Source organism: Varroa jacobsoni, unplaced genomic scaffold, assembly GCF_002532875.2.
Source record: "Varroa jacobsoni isolate VJ856 unplaced genomic scaffold, vjacob_1.0 scaffold_937, whole genome shotgun sequence".
Lineage (NCBI taxonomy): Eukaryota > Metazoa > Arthropoda > Arachnida > Mesostigmata > Varroidae > Varroa > Varroa jacobsoni.
This window is the reverse complement of record NW_019213839.1, coordinates 48,449-71,360: the sequence shown is the minus strand read 5'-3', so window position 1 is coordinate 71,360 and position 22,912 is coordinate 48,449. Positions and strand designations below refer to the sequence as shown.

General features: G+C 41.9%; 1 long non-coding RNA gene across 1 annotated transcript in view; it reads left to right on the top strand.

Annotated features, from left to right (window-relative positions):
• Positions 1 to 13,596, top strand: part of LOC147752854 (uncharacterized) — a 54,766-nt gene extending 41,170 nt beyond the window's left edge. Inside the window, exon 3 of the long non-coding RNA XR_015312960.1 lies at positions 12,962 to 13,596. This is a non-coding gene — a long non-coding RNA (uncharacterized LOC147752854). The remainder of the gene's footprint in view (positions 1 to 12,961) is intronic.
• The last annotated feature ends 9,316 nt before the right edge of the window (positions 13,597 to 22,912 follow it).

Here is a 22,912-nt window from a genome sequence, read left to right as displayed (position 1 = left end):
CAGCGGCCTATTAACGGCTACTATAGCTTACGATCGACGTTAATAGTGTTAGTAAAGAGAGTGAAGCTGACAAATGAAGAATGATGACCGAACGATGAAAAAGCGAACGTGTAACAATAACCGCAATAGTTAGAACGGCAACGGGGTGAACCGGGCAGAGCCGACAAAAAATACATACAACAGCGCCGAAGCCGACTTGAAACTTGCAGGTAACTGCGTACGGTATAATTTCCACAACTTCAACACGCGTCCAGGGTATTAAACGTAGGCGTTGAACTTGGGCTAAAGTAAACTATCGGAGTCAGTCACAGTAAAAAGAGATGACTAATTATTCTATTAAAAAATAATGAATGTCCTTTTCATCTACAGAGTTACTAAACGAACAAATGACTGCACGCATATACCTGCTATCTGTGTGGGGTTCTGAGTGGTGTCGCCGCGTGTCATCAGCAAACGTCGTCGCATGTTAACGACACGCAACAACCTGCTCCATCCTTAGCAATATTGATACAATGTACTAACAAATATGGCGCTTGATGACAATGAATCGCGCACTGACGTAACCACAACAGTAAGGTATCGCAAAGCTCTAATGCGGTCGATGTCTTTCAGCCTTCCTCCGGCGATTGCGTATTTTTCGCTCAATATTTACTTGTAGCGAGGGGTTGGCACCATCACTGATATATAATCAGCCACGTCGCCCATCAGCATAACATAATATAAAATAATAACAGAGTTGAAGAATAAAAAAAAAAACATAAAATCATTTCAGCCTACTGCGTTCAAAATTAATTCATTTAGGTGTGTATATATATATATATATATATATATATATATATATATAATTAGTGTACATAATGCACGATTCACTATAGGATGGCGAGCAACTGTGATAGAGATGTACGAGGCCACCAGGAGAAAAGGATCTATTTATTATGATTAGGTTTAGAAATCGAGTTGCAGCGAAACAATGACTGCACGTCTGTGTCAAGCTCCGGGCTTAAGTAATTTACATACGATTTCTTCAACTTCTTGCTGTCGCCTCTGCCTACCTAAAGCACATGTTGATTATGAAAAGGTTTATTGTTCATTCGCTATGACCGATGGCGGAAGCGACTGTCATAGTGGTTTTTATTATTTACGGATTTTTAGAACACCGAGTTTTTTTTTTTTTTTTTTTGTTGCTAACACAAGAGTAATAGGTTTTGACGTCTCATCGCAACACGCGCTCGAAAAGAGCCAAGTAAATTGAAGCTAAAATCGTTATGAGTTTTGAGAAAAGGAACAAATCCATTGCGTGCCTAGTTCGAAGCTATGCAGACTCATTGGGCGTTAATTGGGGTGCTACTTCTTCATTTATAAAACATTGAGTGGTTCGAAAAAGCAAACAGGAAAACGCGTACAAAACCTCAGAATATAAGAAAATGTGATAGAGGGTTGATTGGGGAGAAAGATAACCGATGTCTGCCACAGAGCAAAAGGCATAGCTAAAAGTACGCTGGGTAGACGCGTACGATTCTCATACGAAACGAGGCCACACAAGAGCAACAACAGTCGAAAAAAGTTGAAAGAGAAGTTTTTTTTGCTTTTATCTAGCGCAACTCCAAAACTTGACGACGACCACGACGGCAAGGTGCTGGAGGGAGGAACGGAGAAAAGCGCTGTTCTCGGCCTTTTGTGATCTTCGACCTTGCGGTACCAACGGTGGATTTAGGTTCCAAGATTGATATTTAGTCAACGTACGTAAACAGAGCTGGGCTGTAAACAGTTCCTATTACTAGAGAATTGTTGCTTTTACGGGAATTGGCGCGCCATCTATAGGCAGATCGCGAACTGGAGATAGAACGATTGAAGAGGGCACAGGATATTGACATGGTTATACATGTGGAGTCCTGATGCTCTGGAAAGGGTGGTCGTTATAGCAGGACGCGTTGCCCTGCAATTTTGTTAGGTAAAACTCCCCTCGGAAATGCTGAACTGAGATATTGTTGGTTGGCAGCATTACGGTGCGATGTGCTAACCTTAGGGAAGCCCGAACTGTCGACGTCGGGATATGGAAACAACCCATAGAGACACTGACACAGGAGTAAGCAGAACGGACCATAAAGAGAAAACTGCGTTGTGCTGTTGTTGTTGGTAAAACCTCAGTGACTAGCGAACGACGGGCTAGCGCAACGAAGGTGAAGGGGGAATAAATACGAAATGGAGGCAACAACAAACTTTTTATTGTCTCAATTGTACAACTCGCCATCGCACATTAGTTATATGGGTCTCGATCTTCTGTGCGTCCGTTCCAGTGTATCTGGACGCGAATTTTATGTTGCGTCCGGTTACTCCTGCCACCGTCGAATTTAATCGGTTTAATAAAGTCTGATGCCGAGAAAAAAGTTGAAAAGTAGAACAAAATGGTCAGCACGAAGGGAAAAACGAAGGAAGAATATAGCTGGAGCTACGACTATGCCAACTGTAATGCAATCGACGCCTCCGACGACGCCTCCGACGACGACCACTAATAGAATCACAACTGCTTTTAACCAAGTGGCCGGACGAATGAGCGACCGAATGAACCAGCCGGCAGAATGGCGGTAAGATGGCAACCGATTGACTCCTGATAGCGGCACAACCTTTTCAATCGCTGGGAGTCAATACATTGGGCTTCGTTTTCGATGGTTATATTGTAGAAGGTGGAGTTGCGGAATGCAAAGTAGTATGATGTTGCACCCTGGCTCGCATGTGCGTATGCATGGGTGGGGGTGACGTCTGCGCCACTGGCTCAGTGCAGCTCTGTAACTCTGGAAGTCTACGGGTGATAAAAACGGCTTGTCGGTGACGGCAACATCTGTTTCGTCGGGCAGGCCCTATGAAATTCTACGCGTTACCTCTCTCTGTTTCCATTGCTGTCTGTCATATGGGCAATCGCCTTCGCGGGAAAAAAGCCACAAATACATTGCACTATCAAGAGGCGCAGACATGTAGTAAGGCTTGCAGTTCTTACAAGCTCGACAGATCAACTGGCCAATGGCGCCGGTGCTGCTACTGGGACCGCCACCGTTTTTCCCACCCCTGTTGAACAGATGGCTAAGCCATGCTACTTCTCTGGGTTTGTCGGGTCATCACATGTCAGATCATCCAACCGAGTGAACACGTAGTTTCGAACGCCCTGACAGGAGCAATATACAACCGAGAATGACCTAATCAGCCATCCAAATCTGTTCCTGGTTACAAATCTTTCGGTGCGACCAAAGGCCATTGGTCTAATTAAGACTTAATACCTAATTGAACCAATAGTAAAATATATTATTGCACCATTTAATTAAAATAGATGCAAATAGGCGACGATGATGGTAATAACGAAATTGTCAACTGTCTGAACAGATAGCAGAGGCACAATCGTAGTACCTGCCGTAAATGGGTTTTTCGAAACGGACACATATCAGGACGCCAAAAATATCCACAACTTGTTTATTGCCAGGTCCGCTCTAACCGTAGCGTAAGCGCTTAAATCTTCTAAGTTCACTATTGACTAGCCTCGGGGTAGAATAGAGACTTCTGCATAGATAAAAACTAAACCGTTAAGTACATACGGTGTCTATTGTTGACTTTATTCGGGGTGCTGGTAACACATTTCATGTTGAATTAAATATAGATAATTTTGCAAAAGATATCTGAGGGGTCTATCTATTGCTTGAATTCGATTGTTCTCTAGTTGTACTGTAGATTTCGGTAAATTATTTTCCAGTATGGAGCTCAAATCAAGTGTATAAAAACTGATCAGGTGGCACTCACCAAAAAAGAGAACTTTCGCTATTAACTATAATTGCGTTAGCTTTTATTATATATATATATATATATATATATATATATATATGATAATGCTATTACTGGTCAGTCCATTTTTGGTCTAAAATGAGACTTTATTTACTCAGATATATGAGCGTTGTGCTGTGAAGAACTATACCATATGATAAGTGCGTACCGTTGCTCTACTTACCTGCGCTCAACTGTTGAACTCGTCTGGTGCCAAGGAGGAGAGAATGCTGCAATATGGCATCGGCGTTAGAGTTCCTCGGTGAGTACGTTGTTTGTCTAAAACGTGCTTCGCGGCCGTTTCTCATTTAAACTGGACGCAGGCACCCCCCCCCCCTTCCCCCCGCCGGCATCAGGAGGCGGAAGTTATACTTCACTGGCTAGATTAGAGAAAGTCGAAAGCTAGCGATAAAGATGCTTGAAGAAGAGCAAAGAAAATACGATCGGCCCCGAGCAATTCTTGATCGACGCAGGTCCCGACCAATCTGCCTAAATTTCTGTACTGTTTCAACCCCCCCCCCCTCCCGCCCCACCTGGAGTTCCGTTCTCCGTTCCGTCCTCGGCGGTCAGCGCTTCAATAGAGGCATTTGTGACTTGCGAATGAAATTGCGCTTCCCTTCAAAATGTTACTGAAGTGAATTGGCCAAAACGAACAGGCGGGAAACCAAAGCGATGCTGCAATACCAAAAGAGGCTTTTCTTTTTTTTTTTCGCTGAAATATCTCTTGCCTCGAAAAACAGTGCAACGGCTGCCGGTCTGCCAACGACAGCGACAATCACAAAAACACAACGATGGCGGCAATGAGATGAGGAGTCTGAAGGTACAGTTTGAGCAGCGCAAGAAGCAAATTTAAAATCGATGAAAAATTACCAATGGAACCCAACAACTGTCACCAAAACTGAGTAAATAAGTAGACAGGGTATAACATTATTCCATTATTTTCATTGAAACTATTGGCAAAATTAGGTTCGTGTGTCGGAAGTTGAAACAGCAATGTTTCATGTTTGTAACTTGAGTTTATTTCGTGAAGTTCTGCCGACCTGAATACGCTGTGCATAACGGGCTATGTTGATTTCGACATGCTCACTGCGTTATAGAGCATAAAATGACGTGCCGATCGTCATTTTTTAACCGCGATCTGACAAGAAAACCTAAGTCAGTCGAACCTGGTCCCATGATATAACTAAAATGGTGGCAGAGGTCGATCATTTTGAGCGCGACCAATAACTTAACAGACAACTGTATTGGTATACCAGTATATTGAACCGCATTATGTTCTAGGTTAGCGGCGGGTCTGTGGCCAATTGGGTCTGTTGTCAATCTCGAATGGAGGGTTAGGTCTAATGGCCAGGAACGCCTGCATGTGGAAAAGCTTCAACTGGGCTTTCGGCAGACTCGCTCGCTCTAAGTGGAATCGTTCCTAGGTGGATGGTAACTACAGTGAGTTGGATCGTGCTAGCTGTGTTTTTCTACTTAGTACTGAGCGGGTCTGTGAGAAAAGAGGTGGTTCCTACTTGACTATGTGAGGGACCTCGGCTGAATGTCTGAGTCTGGTACTTGGCATTATTGGTCTGCCTTTTTTGCGCGGCCTCTGGCTCTCTTCAGAAAAAAAGACGGAAGAAAGCGAAGCTCGGCGCAGTAGATGATGATGATGATGATGATGGCAAGGGAACCGGCCCCGATAGCCACCAACCGCTACCTGGCCAGATAGACGAGTACAGCGTCGTTGGGTAGGCGTTAGCCTCCAGAGGTTTGGGCGATGGAGCGCCATTAGTTCTTTTCTTTGCGTTAGTCGCCGGTGTCGACCGTAAAGCTAAGCAATAGAGTTAAGATGATACCGTCGATAAGGCATAGGAACCGACGATGAGGAGTCGCAAAAGGTGGATGAAAAAGTAGTGCTGCTATTGGTTGTAGTCATACAGTAATGATTGTGGTAGTAGTGCTGGCAGTAGTTGATTTTGATGGATGATATAATCAGTGATGCCCGGGTAGTTTTCCTGTCCATCCTGGGGCGAGGCACTGAAGAATCGAGATAAGCAGGGAAGATGGGACGCCCGATCGCCGTTATAGTATGACTGTCCCAGAAACAGCGCGGTGAGTCGGGATTCTCCCGAATCGTCCTCGTCGGCCGTTACTGCAGCGAGCGACGGCAATCGTGGAAAGCGCCGCCGCGCTTACCATTGCCTGTCGCTCTCATCAGGTGTGGGGAGGCTGCAGTATGCTTCTGCGAGAACGTGCTTCAGCGGCGGTAGTAGCATAATAAATCAGTGAATGCAGGTTTGAAAAGATAGCCTGCTTTTTTTTGTACTCTCGCTTCATCCCGTTCTAAAGATGATGATGATGATGAATCAGAATCGTGTATTCACCGGCTCTTTTGGACGTATCTATAGCAAATTTTGTGTAGAACAGAGGAGTCGGAAGTTTGTGGGTAGAAGACGCGGTGTCTATTCTTCTTGGCCATTCTCCATCCGATGGTGCTTTTCATGCTCATGATCGTCGCGGTTAGACCCAACGTACGAGGTCGCAATGGCGGATCTGCGTCTGTCGGCGTTCCCTTAGTCTTTTCTTCGCACGGTTTTCGCCTCCTCTTCAAGCCTCTTGCGCAAGCCTTGACGGGTCTAGTCTTTCCGTGTGACCCCAGTTATCGGCAGATAGGATACGAGGCTTCCAAACATTTCGATGATGTCGTGTATTTACTGCTCTATTATTCATGAGCGTGAATTTTCAATCTTGACGCCGCTATTCTGTTTCGACGTTGGGTGTCGATGAGAGAATTTTGCCTGAAGCGCCAGCCTAATCGAAACATATTTAATAACCGACTTATATATAATCAGTAAGTACGAATTTGGGCGATATTATTGTTCTTCTTTAAGCATTTATTCCGACGCATCGCCATGCTAACAATGGACTACAGTGCCCCCTTCCCCCCCCCCAAAACATATACCTACGCATGACTTTTTCTTCTGTCATCTTTGTTCTATAGCTTTCGTGCCACTGTCGTTGCTGCCGCATTGTTTCCGTCTCAAGTTTTACGGTCCTACCTATTTGACGCAGACAGTATTAATAGCTTTTAGCGGTCCAACCAAACACTTATACTAGTACCAAATAGTACCGACCTGTAGCATGATTCGATTGGAGCAGTTTTTTTGCGTAATAAAAAAAATTGCTCCGTAACAAATTGTTGTTACGACTTTTAATTAGAGATAAAAATAGATTGACGGTCATTATATCGTTACTATTATTTGGAAATAATAAACATTTAAACTGTGTTCCAGGTAAGTGTGCACTCCCATGCATTTGATACAATGGTAACGCGGCCTGTAAAGGTAAATTAGTAGGAGTTACATGTTCGCAGGCAATTTATCAATGATCATATCATCATTTAAAGATATTAACATAGTTTAAATTTACTTGAATGAACAGCTATTCTGTAGCAAAAAAATTTAATATGACATCTAATTGAAAGTTAATTTAGATGACAGCAATTGATCACTTCCTTAATGCAACTAGAATAATTTACAAAAAATATGACGATAATCTCGAAAGTTAAAAAAAAAAGTAAAAAAGCGAGAAAATAATTATTTTCTCGCTATTGCTGCTCTAATTGTTTTTTTTTTTTTTTTTTTCTATAAAACGAATCACTTTTTTACGAAACTACGTGGGCTTAGTGTGAAAATGTTTCTGCTGTTAACTATGTTAAAAAAGCTCTGCGTAAATAATTATTATTTCAGCCTATGGCATTGCCGCAGTTCAAATGTAACTTATACCAGGAGACTCGCTCCTGGTATAAGTCCTATAAGTTATTATGAGTGGAAACGTATTAGTAATCGAATAACTAAGTGTTGAGGTCAGAATAAATCTAAAAGCTTTATAATGCAAGTTAAAAAATGGCAAAGTATACGTTCACTATCATCACATACGAGTATAATGTGATGTCTATTTCTGGAAATCCGTCTTATGTACGTCTAGATTGGACGTCTGATAACTGGGACAGGTAATGAACTACGAGGTATTTAAGGCCGTATTTTTTCTTCGCTAGTGTAGCACTGTGATCTTGTTCTTAAGGTTGGGAATAAAAACATCTTACACGATTTCGAGAGACGACAGATACGTCTACGTATAAGAAATACATGCGCCGAAGAATAAAACGAATGGGTCTGCCGTTACGAAATATCTGTCTGTGTTTAATCGACATGGGGAAACTGTACGTGAAAATGAAGGATAAACAAAGAAGGCAGTGTGTAGTAAGATAAGAATATCGAGCGTCTTATGGAAAGGCCTTTTCAGAATCTGTCTTCTGGCGAAGCATTGCCGGTTAACGTAGAGTCATCAGGTTCACTACCGTTATACGTATAAATATACAAAAACATCTAGAGAAAGGCCATAGCAAAGCGAGGACTATATATTATAACACGTTCTCTATCTTCAATAGGAAAGACTATAGCAGAATAAATTTGAATAGAACGACAACCAGAAAGGACCCACGAAACACGAGGTTTTTGGTTACCCGGCCTAATCATTGCAAAATCCGAATGAATTGGAGAATGACCTTTTATATCCGTGACGTTCCGCTTTCTTTCTCCGTAACAAGAATAGTTTTTATTGATGCCTTCCTTAGCAAAGAGAAGCATGCGGTGTAGCTATAGGCTAAAAATAGCTTAGTCAGACATACCAATTTCCATAGTAAATACGAACCTATTAACATATGTCATTGATTTTAACGCACGAGCTTGGTAAATGTGGGTAATTCATAACCAAGGCTATTTTTAATTAAGCAAAAAGTCAGCGACAAACATTAGTGGCTTTAGTAGGCTTACCCCCAGCTTCTTTTTGGTACTGTGCAGTATATGGAAACCCTTAAATTGCTGCGAGCAGACAAAACAAGCTATATTTAATACAAGGTTTACTAAGCATTAACTTATTTTAAATGCTTGCATCAAACATTTCTAGCGCACAAATTAGACGTGCAGGGATCGCAAAATTTGACCCAAGTACAACCTATTTGTAGTGCCTATTAAAAGGAAGAATTGATCTGGTTTCCTAGCCGATAGCTCGAGTACGAACGATCAACAGTAGCCAGCTCTTATGGCAGGCATCGAAAAAGGCCAGTTCTAGAAAGCTAGGAGTAACTTGACAAGCTGCTACGGCCTTTGGATGCGCTGCTAATTTTCCACTACATCGCTTATCCAAAAAGTGGCATCCTGCTTTGGCAGAACTATGCTATCGTGAAGTCGTTTTAGGTGGGCACGATTCTCCTGCAAGTCACCGACTTCTATTCGTAACAACGCCTGTAACAACTGTGGTCAAATAAGCGTCGAGCCATTTACCAAGCTACCAACCAGTTTTTCCGCAATTGCCAATCGCTGGTGTAGTTAGAAAACTGGAAGTGCTCACCCTCTTCGATTTATTTCGTGTAATTAGAACAGTGAACCATAAAACGTTTAAAAAACAGCCTTTGGCACGTATGCAGCTATAGATTTTCAAGTTCTACTTAAGAGCATCTTATCCTTGGTAAAATACATCCTTATGCAATGCCTTCTTAAAGGATACTGATAAAAAAATGGAAAGGACGTATTTCGAAAACTACAGGATGAATACTTTCACCGACGCAGCCTAAACTGCGACTAATGATCACTCATAATCAAAACTGTGCGTTGGCTTCTCGAAGGATAAAGCTAGTCACAAAGCTGGCCTGTGGAAATCGCTATTTGTATGTAAATTCGTTCAATATTCATTGGTCGAGGAACACTTTGCCGTGTATATATATTTAACATGAAATACCCTAGAAATAAGTGAACACGTTAGAAGCTTAACAGCTTTTAGAAAAAATCTTATTGTAGAAACTTTATAAAAACGATTTTTTCTATGCATATCATTGTTATTCGAATTTAGTGTGAAAGAGACTTTTTGATCGGAAGATTAAAGAGAGAGAGAGAGAGAGAGAGAGAGAGATTTTTATCGTACTTACATAACGGCGAATATCTAATGCCACTCTTCGTCAGTAACTGACGCCCCCATCCTGACCGAAGGTATACTACAATATACGTATTGATGTGAGAATGCCACGTCGGCTCGCCAGAGACAAATTGTCAATTTTGCCCTGTAAGGGCATTATTTAATATGCTAACAAATGCCGAACAGTTTTATCGAAGTAATACCATTAACAAGAAGAGGCATGACACCACAGATAACGAAAACAGTTACTTTCCACATCGTTTCCCAAGAATTGTGTTTCCTTGCAAAGGTCTGCACAAACTTGGCTAAACGAATTTTTCAAGAAGTCGTACTCACCAAACGAACCTTAAACGATCATTGTATTGGAAATATTTAACTTAGCATTTTTGGAATAACCGCTGGCTTTTGTTAAAACAATGTCCTGTTTAGCTTATTTCACTACCTCCCATAACAAGGCCTTACCACAATTCCGGGCGGTCTTGAACGAGTAAGAAGTACAATGTTGGTACAAAATGCGGTATTTATCATCATCGTTAATATAGTACCTCTAACTCCTTTATATACATAGTATAACAACTAATATATTAAAAACTAAAGCTAAACAAATGTTTACTTTACTCGATCTTGGAAAAGTGACAAAAAAAACTGTTGGATTATATTAAAATTATCCTAAACTAAAATAGTCTCAGGAGAACCCTGTCGTTGTATCATTCAATCTCTACCCATACCTGTGGTGCTGATGCATTCACCTCCATGTTCTACTACTACTACTTAGAGATCCGCAGGAGAACGGACGAAGGCGAGAACAAACCCGTAGATATCCAAGTAATACTGAAGGCTAGACAGAGCAATGGGAGTTCAATCCCGGAAGAGGAGATACAATAAACCAACCCAGATGAACCGATCAATACTACGTAGTCTCTCACAAAGCTCTGGTCGACAGTCGACCATATATGTATATATATGTGTGTGCGTATATACATGAAAGTAACGTTTCACTATGATTTTTTTGGTAGATCTACTGGTCAACACAAAATCACAATGTTGAGGCCACGAGGGGCACCGTTGTCGCCGGAAGTTGCGCTATTATTTTTTTTTATCGCGAGCTTATAGTTGCAAACACACGTAACCACAATAATTAGTGTTATTGTAAAATAGTGTCTTGAAGCTTTTCATACGAATACTTCGTAGACATTTACGATGCTTCACGTAGTGCTCATATGCACCCGTCGTTAGAAAGGAAATACATGTAGCACATAGGAGTGGTAAATGTAGACTGAAGTCAAAACACGAAACGTGGCTGGCTCGTGTGAGTGTACATCGCTAACTAATCGCGGGAGGCAAGCTTACCTACCAACTAGAGGCCGTTAACGGCGATAATGGCTAAATAGCGTAGTGAACCCCACTGCGTGCGCGTCGTGTTTAGCTTAATTGCTGCGAGTGGTAGGGGTTAGAGAGTAAGCGATCATCGTTTTAGTAATCAACAGCCACTGGCGTCTTACTTTTTTTTTTTATCTGTTCCTAAATGATGAAGCGGCACGTAAACAACAACTGTAATATCGAGCAAATATTAATTGAGTTCGTGTAGAACCTAGAGAAAGTGAAATGTTTTGCGCGCTGCGGTCGGGATTCGGAGAGGCACAGGGGCGGCAATCAATAGCGCTTAGAACAAATTAAAACTGAACGATGTGCTTGTTGCATATTCTGTTTGGTATGTACATGTTGACCACTGAAATGGGTGTTGCCGAGCGCTCAAATGTATATCTGCTGGCAGAAATTTGAATGAAGTTATCGTAGCAGACTGTCCTATTTCTAACAACTATTTCAGTTGATAGTTAGGAAAGTTCGTTCATGCGACCCAGTGGATTGGAGTTTTCCTTTCTCTTTTATCCCCTCCGAGCATCAAACACCCTAGTTTTTTGTTACTGAAGCTTTCCTGCCGATGTGTGAACGCAAAACTAGATAGCAGACAAACACATTGCACTGCAGTCATGCACATTGGAGACAAACACATGCACATGCCGTAACTCCACAAGTGCCCTATAGTCACCTTAGTTTAGATTGCCATTAAGGGCAAGGCCATGAAGAAAATGATTATCCTATTGGTATTATTGGATATTTGTGTATTGTGCTTTGCGATGAAAGGGTCAGGAAGTCTCAACCTGCATTAGGCTTGTTGTTTGCGAGAGGTAATATCGACAGCGGTGGTAAGTGGAGGCTAACTAAAGATCGCATACGCACCTAAGCAATGGCTCTTGTAGACTCTGATGCATGAGGGATGCAGCTGCCTGTCCAGGTGTGCGTGCGCATCGTCCCGGGCAGCTGCGGTTGCTGCCGAGCGGCCGATGGTCTAGAATGCATTTCGTCTGAAACAACCGGAGGATGAAAGTAGACAGAGAATAATAACAGTGAAGCCATTTGCAGTACATGCAGTACAGATGTCGTTAACTCTATAGAATCGACAAAGCAGAGTGAAGTTCGGTGTTCGATATGGGTGTGCTTTAGTCGTAGAAAGGACAAGTGCAGAGAGGGTGGAGGTGAAAGCGATCGGGGTATGAAGTAGGATTGCGGCTAGTTATGGCCGGTGGATCCCCCCCCCGCCCCCCCACAAATAAGAAGTTTCTACTTTTATTACTGCTTTCACTATTACCGCTACAGTTTCTAACAGCGGCAACTTCGTGTAAAGGCCACTATTCCTTCCTTTTCGATGCAGTCGCTAAATATAGCAAATCATCTTTCTGATGAAGCAGGTTTAAAACAACCGGCATCTGCCCTTTAATAAAAATACTTAAAGACAGTCGCTTGCCTAGCCATCTCGTTCTCAGTACGTTGTTTTCGTAATGCAAAAACCGCACAATGTTTATAAGCATTTGGTTTACTTATAAAGGCTAAGAACAAAGCGGAAGTAAGTGATGCTGCGGATGCAGGATATCAAGCGCGTACTGTTTTATCTTGTCATGCAGCTTCACCTATACGTTTCGTGAAACAGGTTAGATATAATATATTGAATGATTCTCAGCATTAGAAGTATGCTTATGACGGCTCTCGGCCAGGTCAAGACAGATACATAAAATGCTCATTGGATATACTCATTATTACAATCGAAACTTCTGCTTGTTTTCTCTCTACTGTTACGAAGCACCCGTACACAGAAACATGTAGAATATACCATCCTGTTAAGAGCTACATCTATTTATAGGTGCGTGCATGTTGATGTATGACCAAAGCGACTGGCGGTGATCCCCGACGGCCAAAGGCTTTATATCGAACGCCTGCAAGAGACTTCCGCCTGAAACTATGTAATATTTCATCACCACCCATCCGGCAATGTTCCCGCAGCATTCAGTTTCAGGGAGGGTGCTAAAACTAGTCTATATATATATGTATATAGACTATTTATGTGGATAAGCTGATGTGGACCAGTGTAGAATCATAGAATGCCATGGCAGACGGTTACGGGCCTATGTTGCAATGGCTCCTCCGGGTGGCAATATGGGTCTCTACGGGAACGGTTACGAAATGGTCACAGCGCAGGGGAACTTTGGAAATTGAAAAGCGAAGAGGATGGACAAGGCTTCGAAAGGAAAGAGCTGATATGTTACCGAGAAGACTGACCGTTCTCAGCCGGCAATTATAGGAAATATAAGTCAAGGTAGCATCATTCGCAGATTGATTCGACGATTATGGGTGTGCTGTTGACTATGATCATGATTATCGTGCTGGTTGTGATGCTTTCGCGAAACATTAATAAAATATGCTGAAAGGTAGAACTGGAAATAAAAAACACAAATTTGTCGGCAGGTCAACCTGACCACTGGGGATCGCTGTTCGATGACGATGAGATTAGAAACTTGAACACGCTTGAGGTCTGTGCCCGTAGCGGCGCCTTCGTTCGCCTACATAACATTTTCTAATCTTCATGAGTGAGCTGTTTTATTGCCTGATTTAGGTAATGCATATATCGCTTCTTTCAACCTATACACTGCTTAGGTCAGGGTTCAGCTTCAACCTCGAGATTGCTAAGCCTTCAAGAAGAAAAAAGAGGCTCGCCACTTTGATAGAATATCATCTGCAACGGTATCCATAGAAATAATTTTGTATATCGATCCAAGTTAATTTGGTCTATCATAGGCATGATGGGTGAACAAGGATGAGTACAATGTCGTAAGATTCCACTCTACAGGCACGTAGTTAGCTCAGCGAACATAATAATTGCATTTTTTTATGGTTAGCTCTCAGCATCTGTTCAACTATGTGGGCCAATTAGTATGTACGTCATTCACAATCAACACTTATATCTTATGTACATGCACGATAGCTAACAGAAAAGTTGCTACAATCAGGGAGGAGCCTTATTGGAATGACTTATATATCTTCTTAGTTTGTATAGCCGTACAGCATTGAAAATAGTCTTCGTAATCAGTAGTTGTCAATACAATTTAACAGGCGGCTTCAGTTATGCATATGACAATGTTAACCGGCAATTTTATCAGTGTTTCATTGTTTCTTCCTTGTCAATTTTCCAAGCTATAAACAGAGATTTAATTAGGGCACTGTGATTTAATTAGGCCCGTAACCGTCTGCCATGGCATTCTATGATTCTACATTAGTAGGGTCAAATCGCTCCGAAGTGTTCACGATCTTCGACCGTTCGATGAAGTATTAAATTCGCTGCTTCTGCTGGAGACCAGTTATGTCTTCGTTTGTGTCGCTGTCATCATTGGGTGTTGTCTGCACGACGTCGTCATCTCGAGGTATGTTTTAGACATCTGAGTTTCGAAGGAAGAACAGAGTCCGCTTGAACACTCAAATATTTAGTGAAACGAACTGAGGAAACGGGGGGCGATGGACGGACGGATAAAAGGCGCTCAGGCAAAAAAAACAAGAGGTTGTTGACAGATGACGCGGCAAAGGCACCGCACAATGCCGCTAGTGATGATGGTGCTACTGCCGCTAGTGATAGTGGTCGGCCAGTGATCGTTGCGCTAAAAAGATGAAGAAGAGGGCGAAATTACGCCTACCCTAAACCTTTCCTTACACTAGCATTGCGACAACGTTTTAAGACGTACATATGTATATATATATATATATATATATACATATATATATATATATATATATATATACAGAATCAACAGAGCAAAAAGACTGCGCCGACCATGCATAGTAGCATGGCCACGCCGCCATAGCTGGCAGCATAACCACCAATTACATAGCTGCCTAACCACTATCTCGTACGTATATGGCTTAACAAACTAATGGACGGCTGTCTGTGTACGGGAGTGTGTATTTATATGTATATCTGTTGCCTCTTCTTAGCGAGAACTAGCACTACTATTCAGAAATGGTTCTGGCCCCGAGCGTAAGTGCAACTACCTCGCCAGCCGTGTGGCGTGTTTCCCGGTGATGTAGGGGCTGCCCTCAAGGTAAGCCGACGCAAACTGGTCGATTTGTTCGTTGGACAACTTCCTGCAATTCCTTATGCTGCATGCACTTTTTGTAGATGCGCTACGCAGGCAGTATGCGGCTCCTCCAGGATGTGTTTGCCATCTTCTCTCGTTTCTGGAGTAAGTGGACGCGCGTACTTTTACTGCCGCGCGTCTAGAGAATTAGACTAGTTTCCGGGTGCCGTTCTCATCTACTACCACATCTACAGCCGTAGTTGACGGCAGCGGTAGGTTTTTCGAGATGGACAAGCAGTTAGTCAGCATTTTCCCCGTTTAGTAGTAGTAGTAGTAGCAGCAGCACTCAACTTTCCGTCGGTTTGTCTACCCGGCGACCTGCTACCCGATCAATCCTTCCGCAAGGTTCGGCATATCGTTTTCAAAAAAGAATAAGATTAAGGGCACATAACAACACTTTGGATGGTGAATCAAGTTTGTTTACCTCCCCACCTTCCCGCTGAGAGCTTTTCGAAACAGCTCCTCGCCGGTCGGTCGTTTGGTTGATGAACGTGGGTGAGCGGGCGCGCCCCTGGAGCAGCTTCAAGAAGTAACAAATACCACAACTATTTAGGAGTTTTCTTCGGTTTTTCACTGGTCGCTTGGTATGGCCGCCGTTCGGATACTTAATTTGATTATGCCGACTTTTTTTTATACTCTGCGCAAATAGGCCAGCACAAGCCCGACTTTTGCCTTCTATTGGATGGATTTGATATATTCATATATTTGTGTACGGATGCAACAGTATATACTCGCAGTTGGTAGTGTCCTATCGTGCGAGTCCATTGGTAGTTTTTTATGCGCCGAGAAAAGGTAGCAGCAGGAACTGTGGCTATCGAAAAAGAGCGAGGGCTGGGGAGGATTTGTGATTCTGATAATTGGCATCAACTAGCTCGATCCACTCGCCAGCAGCGCCAAAAAACAGAAAATCCCATTGCTTAAACGGTTTTGTATGTATGTATGGCGTTAGAAATCAAAAGACCCACAAGACCTACCATAAAGATAATACTATCATTGGTATTTCTATTGTAGTTTCTACGATGAGCGGTAGCTATGGTGCTGTTGCCGCTGGCTGTTCCCGACACAAAATGACGCTTTCACTTCTATTCGCTTTCGCTAACCGCTGACTGACCACGATCACAGCAGCATCGACCGCCTTTGCGATCTATCCATTATATCTAACTGTATTTTACGGAATATGCGTAGCCATAATAACGGATGGTTATGTTTAACTGTGTATTAGAAATCTTTTAGGCAGCAAGCGGTTAAACATTGAACATCTCTATTCCCTTAATCGACATAGCTCCGACTCTATAGCGCAAGCCTCGTTTGTTATCACGAAATGCTCAAGCATGTCGAACAAGAAGCAACGGATCAACGTAGCTCCAGCACCTATGGAACGTTGTTGCTACTAATATTTAGACTGCGCTCTGGACAAAAGACGAATATATATACGTCTCAATGACTTCAGCTTTACTGTTCCTTCTGGATCATGCTTCTGTATTTTCTGCAAGGCGGCTGTGAGGAGAGACCGGCTAGCTCTAGGCGCTGGTGATAGTGGCTTCGGGGATGGATGATGATCAGCGTTGCTCACTGTGGGGTGTAGTCGGCTTCTGTCGACGCAGCTCGCGATCCGGCGGCATCAGGAGTGCTAATGAAAGCGTCGTCGACGCATGTAGAATCATCGTTCTCACTGCAAAGGGCATCTGAAAGGCATCTGAGGGCGGAGATGGTGCAGAAAAACAGGGGCAAGGGCAGGCAGAAATACAGAGTAGGGTAAAACTGGAAATAGTAGAGTGGGCTGTACGTTGCACTAACGTATATCTCGCAGCAGATTCGGTGGCCGGGGCAACGGGTGCTTGTGGTTCTCGAAGCGGATACGCTTTCCTCCTTTCCCGCCGTTGCGGGGCCGTCGGTAGCAATAGAATCTTGCCAGCAGCGGAGATTTCAACGGCAGGATGCCATAGCGCCCCAACTGCTCTCGTCGCCACTACTACTGCTGCGAACTAACCGTTCAACATGGATCGTCGGCAGCCAGTGACCCTCCCGGTCTCATTTTTCTCTGCTTTGCCTTTTGAGCGGACCCCATCTCTTATTCTCCCCCTAATTGTCTGATGCCCCCATCTCGGACAGGGCCCCTCACCGGCGTGGTCGACCGATATCCTGTCGTGGTTCGGATGCCTGTCTATCTGTTCATCACTTCCAGCGACTCAGGGTCCCTCGACCATTCTAACGTTACTGAGGTCGAGCGCAGGAAATTGATTCGTGTCTAGATGAGTACGCTTGAACACAGTGTATTTTTGCAGTGGAAGAAGGAAGCTTGTAGAGAACAGGATTTTAGTTGTGTCCTGGACAAGCTAACTTAGGGTTACCGCAGAAGGCAGAGTCTGCGATTGGTGTTGGGCAGGAGATTAAAGAAGGACAAGGGAAAGGTTTAGGGTAACCCTCGACAGGAAAGAGACCATTACGGAACGGAGCAGGTTTGGTTGGAAAGGCGTCCGTGAGGAATTAACAAACCAGGCAGATGTTCCCAGGCACATTCGACAGAAAGACAGCCACCCACCACAAAGCCAATTAGCAGAAGCGAGTGAGACAGATAGGTAGATCGGAAGTGAAATGACGAAGCGCAAGAAGGCAATCGAAGGGGAGGGGCAAAAGGGTGGCAAAAACGACTGAACAGAACGGATGAGGCGACAAAAAAAGACCTTTCAATTGGTTGATGGGATTCAAATTAGATTTGAATTCGGAATTATTACTATTATTATTACTTTTATTACTATGATTAGTAAACAACGACAAGATAAAAAAAATGATGTTGTAGACCTAACCAGAATACCTGGCTAGTAAAGAAAAAAGTCAAACAATTATAAAAAGGTTATTACAAAATATGTGTCTAAAAACGGAGTTAGAAAGGTACTCCGGTGCGTGAAACGGAGTACATTCAAAACCCCCTGCGAAGGTTTTGTGTTAATTTAATTTTGACTTTTATCTCATAATAAATTGAGAATAATAATTGCAACAACTATTATTACTGAATTATAGCATTGTTCGACTAAAAAATAAAGATATTCCTTTCCACGAACATAATCGGATCCATTGTCGCTGACTTATAACAAACGCATATAAGCTTTAGCTTATATATATATATATATATATATATATATATATATATATATATATATATATAGTACTAACGTTTCACGTAATTAATACTCATATTCTTCCCGAATTTTGTTCTAGCATACGACTCGGTATACTCTCATCAAATTGAGCTTCATTAAAACAGAATTTTATTTGACTAATATTTTAGGTCATGCAAACACTGTGTAGATCATGACTGCTTTCTTTCTAACGTTATACTTTTATCCTGCTTGTATTAGAGGTCTTGCAGCTTTTTTCTGTTGAGGTTTCATATATTACACGTCAGCTTAGGGCTGTGTCAGTTCCCTTCAATCCTAGTTATCGCTGCTACAAACTGCTGACGCCGTCTGGGAACGCTATTCGACCCCTCTCGATACGACGAAGTTTCAGTAAAAAAGATATACACAGATCAAAAAAAAAACAACGATACGACATTACCATCCGTTTTTAGCAGCATGTTATTATATGTAGCGCTTAAAGCAGCTTCCGAAGATCTGAAGACTCGAAATAGTTATCGAGGTTTATGTTTATTCATATCGTTAATGTCGACTAATAAACAAACGAACAATGATGAGACTATATCGAACCGTAAAATAGCGGTATGTTTTTTTACTTTTTTGTTTATTTCGGCACATACCATTAAACGATCTACGTCGTTCGGGTTATTTATTTAAAAGTATAATAAAAGGTATAATTATTCGTTACGCCTTTCTAAACCAACCGTTTATGGCAAGACTGTTCGCCAGACCTTAGCACAGTCCTTGGCTGCGCGTAAGCTGAATACCAACTAAAACAAAAATACTTCTATTACACCGGTATTTTGATATTACTAAAAAAAAAAGTCTGTCAATATACTTTGAGATGTATATAATGAATTTTACGAAGCAAATGAATGAAAAAAACAAACAAAAAGTCGCAAAAAACCTTTTCAATACAGACTTTGTTTCGATGGATCTTACGAATTTCTATTACATTCAGTGATAGTTATACTCGAATATACAACAGTTCGTAAAGATAACAAATCTAGCTTTCCTAGTTTGCAGCCACCTTGAGCATATTTTGGCTTATTTCGATAAAGGGCCGATTAAGCGAACCGAGGTTTTGCATTTACAGAATATTCAGTCGAGAATTGAAGTTACCACTTAATCAGGACAATGCACTCCATGCCGTTTTCATGGCAACCGTTGGGTTTCCATAGGGATGGATTTATGAACTTGAGGAATTAAAAGGAACTAGAGACCGATGGGAAAAACCAGCGGACAGAGATAGCGACGTCGAAGGTGGTTATTTTGCTTGTCGACGCCGCTTGAATAGGCCATTACCGCTGGGCAATCATTTATGCGACAGGCCGAAAGGCGAGAAAAACGAGAGATTATGAACGAAATAGGTAGGTAGCAGTATTCATGCCGCCCCGCTCACTAGTAGATCGCAGCTGTTGTCGGCTGATCTTACCAACGCCTATGGACGTTATGGGCATTTTAAACAATGTGCTCGACCACATTACATGTTAACACGATCAGATCCTGCTACGTTTCAGGTTATAGCCACACTGCACATATGACGGCCTTTGCATAACAATGGTCCCAGATCAGTCCTGTTCACCGTTCGAACCGAGGGAAATAAAACTTTTGATACATTATGTCCTTATTAGAAGTTTTTCTTTCTATAATACTAGCAAGAACGTTATTTATTCGTGCGTCGATAAACTCAATTAATTTGAATTAAAAATATTAATAATATATATATTAAAAATATATTTCGTAGCTTGAATTGAATCGTATGTACGTCCATACTTATTCACAACCTATATTCCAAGCCTCTGCGGTAACCTATCGATTTTTTTTTGTGAAGCTCAATACAAATAAGATGTTTTACCTCGAACAAATATATAAATGGCACAACTTAGCCTCGTCGTCTGTGCCGACCTAAAGCCCACACATCTAAGGTTTTACATGCTTAAATTTCCGGCCAGTTACTTCGAAGCAATGCCAAACAACTGTACTCGTTGATTTCTTTGAGGAAAAACTTGCGCATGCCACCGAATTCACCCCACACTAGATAGACAAGACCAACAACAGGAACAAACATCGCGACGACAATCATGAAAGTAACACCAAATCTATTGACCTTTTTTGGTACCTTTTTCCAGTAGGACATCAAAATGTCATACGTGGCGAGAACAAGTCCGGGAATGGCAAAGATTTGATTGGTCTTGCTTAGATTTCATCGTGCTGGTCGTTTCGGCATACCTGCGATAGTAGTACAATAAAGTTGGCCTTATTTGCTGCTCACCTTTCCAATCTTTGTGCTATTCTAGTATAATATTATCACAGCGCAGTAAACGTCTAGACAACCATCTTACCTGTGTAATCTCTACATAGATAAATAATTGCTATCAAGATGAACCCAATATGAGTTCAACTGGCCCTAAATACCGTGATCTATTTCTAAAAGATAGTTAGATAGGTTTTTTTATAAATAGTAATGGGGTTATTGTTTAATGCAGTACGTTTTATATAGCATATGTGTCGTGCTGGTCGTTTTGGCGATATACTCATCAAGGATGCGTAACGATTTACGTTCAAACCCCTTTTTTGTCGGGTTAACTGTTCCTAAACGCTGGACCACTCGTCCTTGGGTGGATTGTTTGCTTGCTATCGCTAACACCTACTTTATAGCCTGCGTATGATGACATAGGAATTTTTATTGTATGACTATTCGTATTAGAGAAAAATAGAAGTCAGTAGGACATACTAAAATGTCGTTGGTGTTCAGCAATCTTCGAACACCGAGTGGCGATGAAAATCTATTCGTCAAGCGGCGCATTAGATTAATACGGTGTAAAGCATGGGGCCAGCCGCTGGTGGATGCCGCTTGAACCGGTGCAATAAGTCAGCCGTTACTTCGGAATGGGAGCTCTCCGGAGTGACTTGAAGTTAGCTGATAATGTAGGACTACGACAAAAATATCATTGAGAGTGAAAGAGCAAGTGGGGCCGCTGAAGAACGAATAGCCTCGATGTGTAGAGTTTAACGAAATAGCTTGGCGGGACACCGAGCGATGCGTAGATGGGAAAACTTAACATTAAATTTAACAAATGATATGAAATAGTGGCATACATCGTGGGGTGTGGCCGCTAGACAGGATCTAATGGATGAAGTCAATCTAAGAAATGTATTATAAGATACCTGAGTGTTTTCTAGAGCCGGAAAAAACTTTAATTATGTTTTGCCCTTCATGACTAGACGCTGAGTCTTTAGCCCTGATTTCTTCTGTGCCGATCTCGGCCATCCATGTTGTCACATTATTGACCTACTCGAGCTGACGTATACATGCAGCTAACAGAAACTCATTATCTTGATTTCGATGACTAATTAAAATTATACGATGGTAGCACGTGGACGAGCGATCGCGAAAAAAATCAAAAGCAGACGACAAATTAAGTGGTAACAAAATAAAATCGATGCAACGAAAGGTAAAGAAGATGCTTAAAGCAATTGGAAATTGTCCGCCTGAAAAATCAAATGAGACCACTGATTCATATATACAATCCATTACGTACCCATTGTCGCTGTCTTTAATTCACGAGATAGACTCCTTTTATCTGTTCCCCTTTTTGGGAAAAATGGTTCCCCAGAGCCGGACGTTGCGGCAACTGTATTGCTAAGAATTACATTGGGAGCAACATACAGCGCCCTAGCTAAAGTTCAGCTACATAAAGACCATTTCCCGGTAAACATTGCCCCTACATATCCACGAAAAATAGTACCAATCGATGACTAATGAAGTACCAACACAGAAATAGAAAGCATAAAGGCAATTGAAATTAGGCAAAACAGTGATATTCTATCGACTCTTATGTATGCAAAATATTAAAAAGTTACAGAAAATAGCTGTTTGTCAGTGAAAGTCAAAATTTTTCTCAATGTGGTTTTTTTTTTTAATATTAATCCTATAATTTTGAATATTAATTTTTTTTCAACTTTAGTATAAATAATCGCTGATTATGTCGCGAACGACGCTTTCTGTGTATTGTTACAATGAGTTGTCAGCCGTCGTCTGTCTTCATCTTCACTCGTGGAGACCTTCGAGCAACTGGGCCACAAACTGTATTCCTGCAGCCAGTTTTGAAATCGCGATTAAACATGAAGTCCTCTCTGTTATCCGAGGCCACGTACCTGGCCCTTGATGGCTCCATACATTTTCTTTCCTTAGGCAGTTGGCTGAAAAAGAAAAAAAGAAATATCTCCGTTAACAACTTGGTGTCGTAACCTTTGAATGATGTCAGATATACTGGTTTTGGTCAAAGGGTAGCTAAAATCAAATAGCTTTGTTTATCCTTTCTATTATTAATGTAATGTTTCTTTCAGATTTCATATACTCGTATGCACAGGCGAATGTATGATTGTCCGGCACACAGGCACAGCGGTCATCTTTCCGTCATTTTTTACATGAACACACGGTAGCTTGATATGATTAAGACAGACTCTGAGTATCATAGCCCTGCTTCACATAGCGTTGTCGTTTTTTGTTTCCCCTTAGTTTCTGTCTGACGGGAGTTAACTTTT